General features: G+C 43.8%; 1 pseudogene; it reads right to left on the bottom strand.

Moving 5' to 3' along the window:
• Nucleotides 1-6231: 6231 nt before the first annotated feature.
• On the bottom strand, nucleotides 6232-6349 carry LOC124778618 (annotated as a pseudogene).
• Nucleotides 6350-8214: the final 1865 nt, after the last annotated feature.

The raw sequence follows: 8214 nt of genomic DNA, 5'->3' as shown, positions 1-8214 counted from the left end.
TGTCTAACACCTCCATTGTCCCATACTAGTAATCACAGTATCAGTATTGATACACTCAGGCAATAATTTACTTTGAGTGGTACTTTGGCCAACAAGTAGTAAGTTGTATTATTGTAACAGAGCTATGAAACCGTCCGATTATCGCGCCACCTACTCACACACTCATTGTCAGAACAGTGTAATAGTTGATGTTTTGTCAGACAAACTGCAATAGTTTTTTCTCGTACTACGAGGTGCATTCAAGTTCTAAGGCCTCCGATTTTTTTTCTAATTAATTACTCACCAGAAATCGATGAAACTGGCGTTACTTCTCGACGTAATCGCCCTGCAGACGTACACATTTTTCACAACGCTGACGCCATGATTCCATGGCAGCGGCGAAGGTTTCTTTAGGAGTCTGTTTTGACCACTGGAAAATCGCTGAGGCAATAGCAGCACGGCTGGTGAATGTGTGGCCACGGAGAGTGTCTTTCATTGTTGGAAAAAAGCCAAAAGTCACTAGGAGCCAGGTCAGGTGAGTAGGGGAGCATGAGGAATCACTTCAAAGTTGTTATCACGAAGAAACTGTTGCGTAACGTTAGCTCGATGTGCGGGTGCGTTGCCTTGGTGAAACAGCACACGCGCAGCCCTTCCCGGACGCTTTTGTTGCAGTGCAGGAAGGAATTTGTTCTTAAAAACATTTTCGTAGGATGCACCTGTTACTGTAGTGCCCTTTGGAACGCAATGGGTAGGGATTACATGGACACCATCATTTTTTCAGCACTGGCGGTTACCCGAAACTTTTTTGGTGGCGGTGAATCTGCGTGCTTCCATTGAGCTGACTGCTGCTTTGTTTCTGGATTGAAAAATGGCATCCACGTCTCATCCATTGTCACAACCGACGAAAAGAAAGACCCATTCATGCTGACGTTGCGCGTCAACATTGCTTGGCAACATGCCACACGGGCAGCCATGTGGTCGTCTGTCAGCATTCGTGGCACCCACCTGGATGACACTTTTCGCATTTTCAGGTCGTCATGCGGGATTGTTTGCACAGAACCCACAGAAATGCCAACTCTGGAGGCGATCTGTTCAACAGTCATTCGGTGATCCCCCAAAACAATTCTCTCCACTTTCTTGATCATGTCGTCAGACCAGCTTGTGCGAGCCCGAGATTGTTTCAGTTTGTTGTCACACGATGTTCTGCCTTCATTAAACTGTCGCACCCACGAACGCACTTTCGACACATCCATAGCACCACATGTCTCCTTCAACTGTCGATGAATTTCAATTGGTTTCACACCACGCAAATTCAGAAAACGAATGATTGCACGCTATTCAAGTAAGGAAAACTGCGCCATTTTAAGTATTTAAAACAGTTCTCATTCTCGCCGCTGGCGGTAAAATTCCATTTGCCGTACTGTGCTGCCATCTCTGGGACGTATTGACAATGAACGCAGCCTCATTTTAAAACAATGCACATGTTTCTATCTCTTTCCAGTCCGGAGAAAAAAAATCGGAGGCCTTAGAACTTGAATGCTCCTCGTATGAAACGCAATGCCGAAACGTGGCTGCAAGTTCAGTGACTGTTATTCCAAGGAATGGAATTTCATTAAGAAAGGTCGTTTTGATTACGAAGCAGAGTGTTCCGTATGTAACTGTTTTACTAGTATAATTCATGGTGGACGTTCCGACTTAGTTGATCACATCAGGTCAAAGAAACACATTAACAGATACAGTGCACCGAGCTGCAGTAAAACTCTACAAAATTATTTTGTGAAGCATCAGTCAAGTGAAGAGACGAAAGTTCGAGCAGCCGAGCTTACACTAGCCTACCACACGGTAAAACATCACCAAACTTATAGATCTAGTGATTGTACTAATAAGCTTAACAGCATTATGTTTGATGATTTTTCCTTTGCAAAAAAGTGTAGTTCAGCAAGAACTAAAGTGTCAGGCTTAGTGAAAGGAATTGTTGCTCCCCAGAGTGTAAAGGAAAGCCTTGAATACATCAAAAAGTCTTCTTTCTACGGGATATCCACTGATGCCAGCAATCATAAGGCCACTAAAATATTTCCGTTTGTTGTTCAGTTTTTCGATATTACTCAGGGAATTCAGACCAAATTTTTGAAGGTGAGTTCCCTGCCTAATGAAACACCTGACGAAATTTCAAGATTTTGTATGAATACTATCGAAATGTTTGATCTTGAGAAAAATAAATGTGTGGCATTTTGTGGAGACAACACCAACACAAACTTTGGTGGTTTAAAAAGACAAGGCAAATACAACGTATTTACCAAATTAAAGACAACATTGCATGAAAACATTGAAGGCATAGGGTGCCCTGCACATGTTTTACACAATAGCGTGCAGACAGTTTAAGTTGTGATGTTGAAACTATCGTCATGAAGGTATACTCACACTTTTACTTACACATATACTGTTAGAACAGAGAGGCTTAAGGAGTTCTGTGATTATATGGGAACTGGATATATGAATGTAATGTGTCACTCGAAAACTCGCTGGTTATCACTGTTCCCAGCAGTTGAAAGAGTAATTCGCTTGTTTGAACCGTTAAAAGATTTTTTTCCTAAATGAGGAAAAAGCCCCCAAAATATTGGTTCAGTTTATCAGTAACCCTTTAAGTTAAGCATACTTACGGTTCATTCACAGTCAGCTTAGCACTTTGCAGCATGGGATAAAGGAAATTGAGGGAAGCACGAAAAGTGTAATAGAGGTAAATGATGTTTTGAAAAATACTCTGGAAACTAAGAGGAGAGAACAGTAGTTCATTTCTTTTCATGTTAAATCTGTCCTTAAAAGAGCAGAAGTATCAGAAGTAGCGGAAAGGAGTTTTAGAGAAGAAGTTAACAAGTTTTATGACACTGGTGTAGAATATCTCAGGAAGTGGAGCGCTTCATATTTGCCCTCATCGCCGGTGTTTGATTGGATGTTACTGAAGAGAGTGCCAAAATGGGAAAGTGTTGAAGAGACAGTTTCTTATCTGAAGAGTAAGAAATCGATGATTCCATTCTCTTTGATCAGTTCGGCATACTGAAAAAATTTTGTTGAAGAAAGTCTTCACAAGTGGAATGATGAAAAAAAACACTATTGGCATGTCATTAGAAGTGGGTGAGTTTTTTAAAAGCTGTGACTGTCTTCAGCATTACTCTGAGTTGGTAATAATTGCAAGGTATTTATTTGCAATCCCAGCCGATAATGCCAATGTGGAAAGAATATTTTCGTTCATGAATATCCAGTGGACTGATGAAAGTAACAGAATGGAGGTGGACTCTCTTGAAGCAATCCTGCAGATCCTGTACAACTACAAAATGGATTGTGCCGAGTTTTATCACTGTGCCTCAAAGAACAAAGACATGATCAGGAAGGCTGGAGGCAGTGAAAAATACCCTTTTCTCCAAGGACAGTCAATTCCATCTACAAGTGCTCAGTAATATTAAAGCTCACATTAATATTAACTGATTAAAAGTTGAATGGCTGTAAAATTTTGTAAAATCGTAATACATTTCTTTATTACTGTATACGTTTATTAAATGTCATTAATTATGCAGATAATCTAGATTATATCAATCTTTTGTATCCCCTTATTAGTTATAATAATCGGATTAACAAAATGTATCAACAAAACATTAATATTTAAAATTAAGAAACCTGGGTACATGTGGAATGAGGTGTCCATTGGCACCCGGGTGAATGTGTCCCGGTTTTCACCGAAAATAATTTGGTCACCCTAACTACAACTAACTAACATCTGATTGCACTCAGGGGTAATGGTATAAAATATTTCAGGAACCACTGCCGTAGTTAGCACCCGCCTCACTACGAAGTCTCGTTTGCATGTTAATCTTTCGTGTTTAAAATTAGCTCACTATCTGCAGGAACAGGTACCAAATGAGAACTGAGGCAATGACGACACGTTTTGCTAGTGTAGAGGGCGCATGACGCGAAAGCCTCACTGCTGGATTATGCAGCGGCAGCCGCGAGCGTACGCAGTGCCTCGTGGAACCGAGCAGCGCTGACCCGCCCCACCCCGGCACCAACCTTCCCCTTCCCTTTCCCCTTCCCCCTCCCACAACCCGCTGCCGCAGCGCCGGCTGGCATCGACCGCGCCGCCTCTGACGTCACGGCGCAGGCCGCCCACACGCCGCCGGCCCGTGCCCCTGACACTGGCCGAGCCGGCCACGCCCCCGCCGCCCGCAGACGGGGTCACGGCGGCCCGCCGGCTACCCAGGTCAGCGCACACACACACACACACACACACACACACACACACAGGGAACAGCCACAGCCCCACTCACTGTTCAACCCTTCAGTTCGTTGCAGCGGAGAATTGAACCATGATCAATAAGATCGCGCTTCAGCTGTATGACATACCTTCATTTATGATCCAACTAGCTTCGGGGCGTTAGAGCCACATCCTCAGGGATACAGACTTATATTTTATTCCAAACGATAAGCAGTATGTGACCCAACATTCTTTGTTTTGTGTTAGCAGAAGAGCCAACACCGTGTTACGAGTGGAGGCCGAAATGCACGCGTTTTAGCTCACGCACGCTGGCGTGAGGAGGGAAGAACTATACTGACGTGAGGTCTGGAACATGACGAGGAATGAGAATTCAGAAAGTGGATGTAATTAGTTTGATACTTAACTTTAATCCATTAATGATGAACGTCGCTCTTGACGGTACATGATCCACGATATTATCTGTTCAGAATACATTCTTGAAGTAATTATAGTAACTGAATATGGCGCCTTGCTAGATCGTAGCAAATGACGTAGCTGAAGGCTATGCTAAACTGTCGTCTCGGCAAATGAGAGCGTATGTAGACAGTGAACCCTCGCTAGCAAAGTCGGCTGTACAACTGGGGCGAGTGCTGGGGAGTCTCTCTAGACTAGACTGGCCGTGTGGCGGCGCTGGGTCTGCAATCACTGATAGTGGTGACACGCGGGTCCGACGTATACTAACTGACGGCGGCCGATTTAAAGGCTACCACCTAGCAAGTGTGGTGTCTGCCGGTGACACCACACTTTGTCCAATTGTGGCAACACTGTTTAACTGTCAAGAGATCGGTAGTCCAATTTAAAATAGAACAGAATGCACGGAACATCATCCACATACAGGAAACTGGGATGATGTTCCCTGCATTCTCCTCTATTTTAAATTGGACTACCGATCTCGTGACGATTAAACATTTTTGTCACAAATGGACGAAGATGGGTCATCTACTGCTTATCGTTTGGAATAAATTACAAATCTGTATCCCTGAAGATGTGGCTCCAACGCTGCGAAGCCAGGTGGACCAGAAATAAAGATTTATCGTACAGCTGAAGCGGTTTTATTTACCAACTTTCAGTTTTAATTCCGGTAATTTCGAAAAATTGGCCAGCTGTGAGTAGGACATGGGCAATTACAGTTATGTAGGAAGTTGTATTGTATGGTATTGTATGTTAACCGGGGACCTAGAAACGACGGAGAGGCTCCGTCCTCGGCGCAGCCGCAGTGGTCCACAACCCCACGACGACTACCGCAGTCCACTTCACCCCTCCGAAGCCCCACACCAAACCCAGGGTTATTGTGCGGTTCGGCCCCCGCTGGACACCCCAGGAACGTCTCACACCAGACGACTGTAACCCCTATGTTTGCGTGGTTGAGTAACGGTGGTGTACGCGTACGTGGAGAACTTGTTTGCGCAGCAATCGCCGACCTAGTGTAACTGAGGCGGAATAAGGGGAACCAGCCTGCATTCGCCGAGGCAGATGGAAAACCCCCTAAAAACCATCCACAGACTGGCCGGTTCACCGGACCTCGACACAAATCCGCCGGGCGCATTCGTGCCGGGGACCAGGCGTTCCTTCTCACCCGGAAAGTCGTGCGTTAAACCGCACGGCCAACCGGGCGGGTTGTAGGAACTTGATTATGTATGTAGACGGTTCATACATTACCGAAATCTAGGTTCTCGACGATTTTTTCCTGCTATCGACATTCATACTGGCAGGATATCTGTCCCAGGGATTTCAAGACTTTCGAGTATGAAGCACTCCGTCTTTAGGCCACAAGTGGCCCATCGGAACCATCCGACCGCCGTGTCATCCTCAACTGAAATTGAAGATAGGAAGGGCGTGTGGTCAACACACCGTTCTCCCGGTCGGTATGATGGTATGATGAGCCGCTACTGTTCGGTCGAGTAGCTCCTCAATTGGCATCACGAAGTTGGGTGCACCCCTAAAAGTGGCAACAGTGCATGGCAGCCCGGATGGTTACCCATCCTAGTGCCGACCACGCCCGACAGCGCTTAACTACGGTGATCTGACGGGAACCGGTGTATCCTCTGCGGTAAGGCCGTTGCCTTTCGAGTATGAAGAGGATGAAATAATCGGCCAATCAGTTGCAAAACAAAGGTTTATTAGCCTTTTAAAGGTTTAAAGTACAATGTAGCCCCTTGCCTAGTGACTTTACAATAAGGGCTAATAAACCTTTGTTTTGCAACTGGTTGGCTGATTTTTTTCTCCTCTTCAGATTCACACAGTTGCTGTTTCGCACCCATGTTTAAGATTTTGACTTTTGAGGATGTTTTAATTTCATGTTTGAAGTCGGAAACAAATGAGAAAAGAAATATTTTTTCGTGTGATACAATTACGAATTATCAATTTCGGGTTTTTCCCTTTACTTGTACTGTGAAACTTTTCGTCTTGCCAAATTTCATGATTATACGTCAAGGGGAAGGAAGCTGTAGGTCTCAACGAGTGAGTTTTAGAGTATCAAAATATGTGACATAAATGGTCGTATCTTTTGATTGCGTTGACTTAGAAGCTTAACTTTTGGCACCACCAAAGGACTATAGACCTCAGTACGTGGCATAAATTTCGACTTGGTAACTCTACCCGCTCGTGAGAAAAAGGGGTCTAACAAACAGACGGGCAGACAGATAACAAACGACAAAAAAATCGTGTTACATAACTACAAATTCACAATTTTCGGATTTTTGCTTTTATTGTGTAGTGAAACCTCTGTTCTTGCCAAATTTCATTAATTCTAGATCAACGAGAAGTACCCTATACGTTTCAATGAATCAGTTTCGAGTATCAAAATATGTGATATAAATGGCCGCTTTAACGTAAAAGCTTCACATTTTTACACCGCCAAAGGACCACAGACCTTAACATGTGACAACTTGATACGTTTAACTGTTACTGAGAAAAAGGGTTTTGAACAGACAGACAAATGGACAATAAAGTGATCGTATGAGGGTTCCGTTTTTACCGATTGAGGTACGGATCCGTAAAAGTACAGCTATTTGTGAACTACAAACATCCAGTGAGCTTATGTATTGAAACTTCCTGGTAAATAAAAATTATATACCAGACCGGAACACAGTTTTAATCTGCCAGGAAGTTTCCAAACAGCGCACACTCCGCTGCAGAATGAAAAATGCATTCCGGAAATAGTCCCCCTAGCCTGTGGTAACCGTTTCTTCACAATATTCTGTCTACCAAGAGTGCTACTCCTGTAAGGTATGCAAGAGCACTTGTGTGAATTTTGGAAGACGTACTGACGGAAGAAAAGCTGTTTGGGTAGGTTGCTAGTCGTGGTTGGGTAGTTCAGTCGGTACAACACTGCCCGCGAAAGGCAAAGGTTCCGGGTTCATCTATCGATCCGGCACGTATTTTAAATCTGCCACGAAGTTTCGAAACAGTGCACACTCCGCAGCAGAGCCAAACATTATCTCTGGAGGTCATGTGTTACTTTAGAAGGCAGTTTCAATTTCTACAGGGTAACCAGAACTCCACAGACGAACGTTTAAAGGTGGTAGTATGGACCAATGCTGTAAAATCCATACCTTTAGAACTATGAGCACATTTTCATCTTCTACACTGTGGAATACATCTTCTCTGTTGAAGAGTTCGCATTAGAAGAGATTTGTTTCACACTATCGAAGGTGAGGATGTGCTCATAGTTCTAAAGGAATGCACTGTAGAGCCCACGTTTACTGGAATTGTTTTGCTTCTAAAGTTCCTTTCTGTCACAACCTCGGATACTGATCGTTCCTCCTGGGACACAATGTATTTACGAAAAAACATAAGAGCGCTAGTAAAAAAAAAGGAATATAGCGCTATGAAGTACCTGAATATTACGAGAATCTGCTTCACTCGTGATACAAGGTGAAATTCCTCTAAGTTGTTTGATTTTCATTGCACATGTTCCATAAAAAAAC

Source organism: Schistocerca piceifrons, chromosome 2 (assembly GCF_021461385.2).
Source record: "Schistocerca piceifrons isolate TAMUIC-IGC-003096 chromosome 2, iqSchPice1.1, whole genome shotgun sequence".
In the NCBI taxonomy this organism is placed as follows: domain Eukaryota; kingdom Metazoa; phylum Arthropoda; class Insecta; order Orthoptera; family Acrididae; genus Schistocerca; species Schistocerca piceifrons.
Note: the sequence above shows the minus strand (reverse complement) of the source record. Positions and strands in the feature narration are given on the sequence as shown.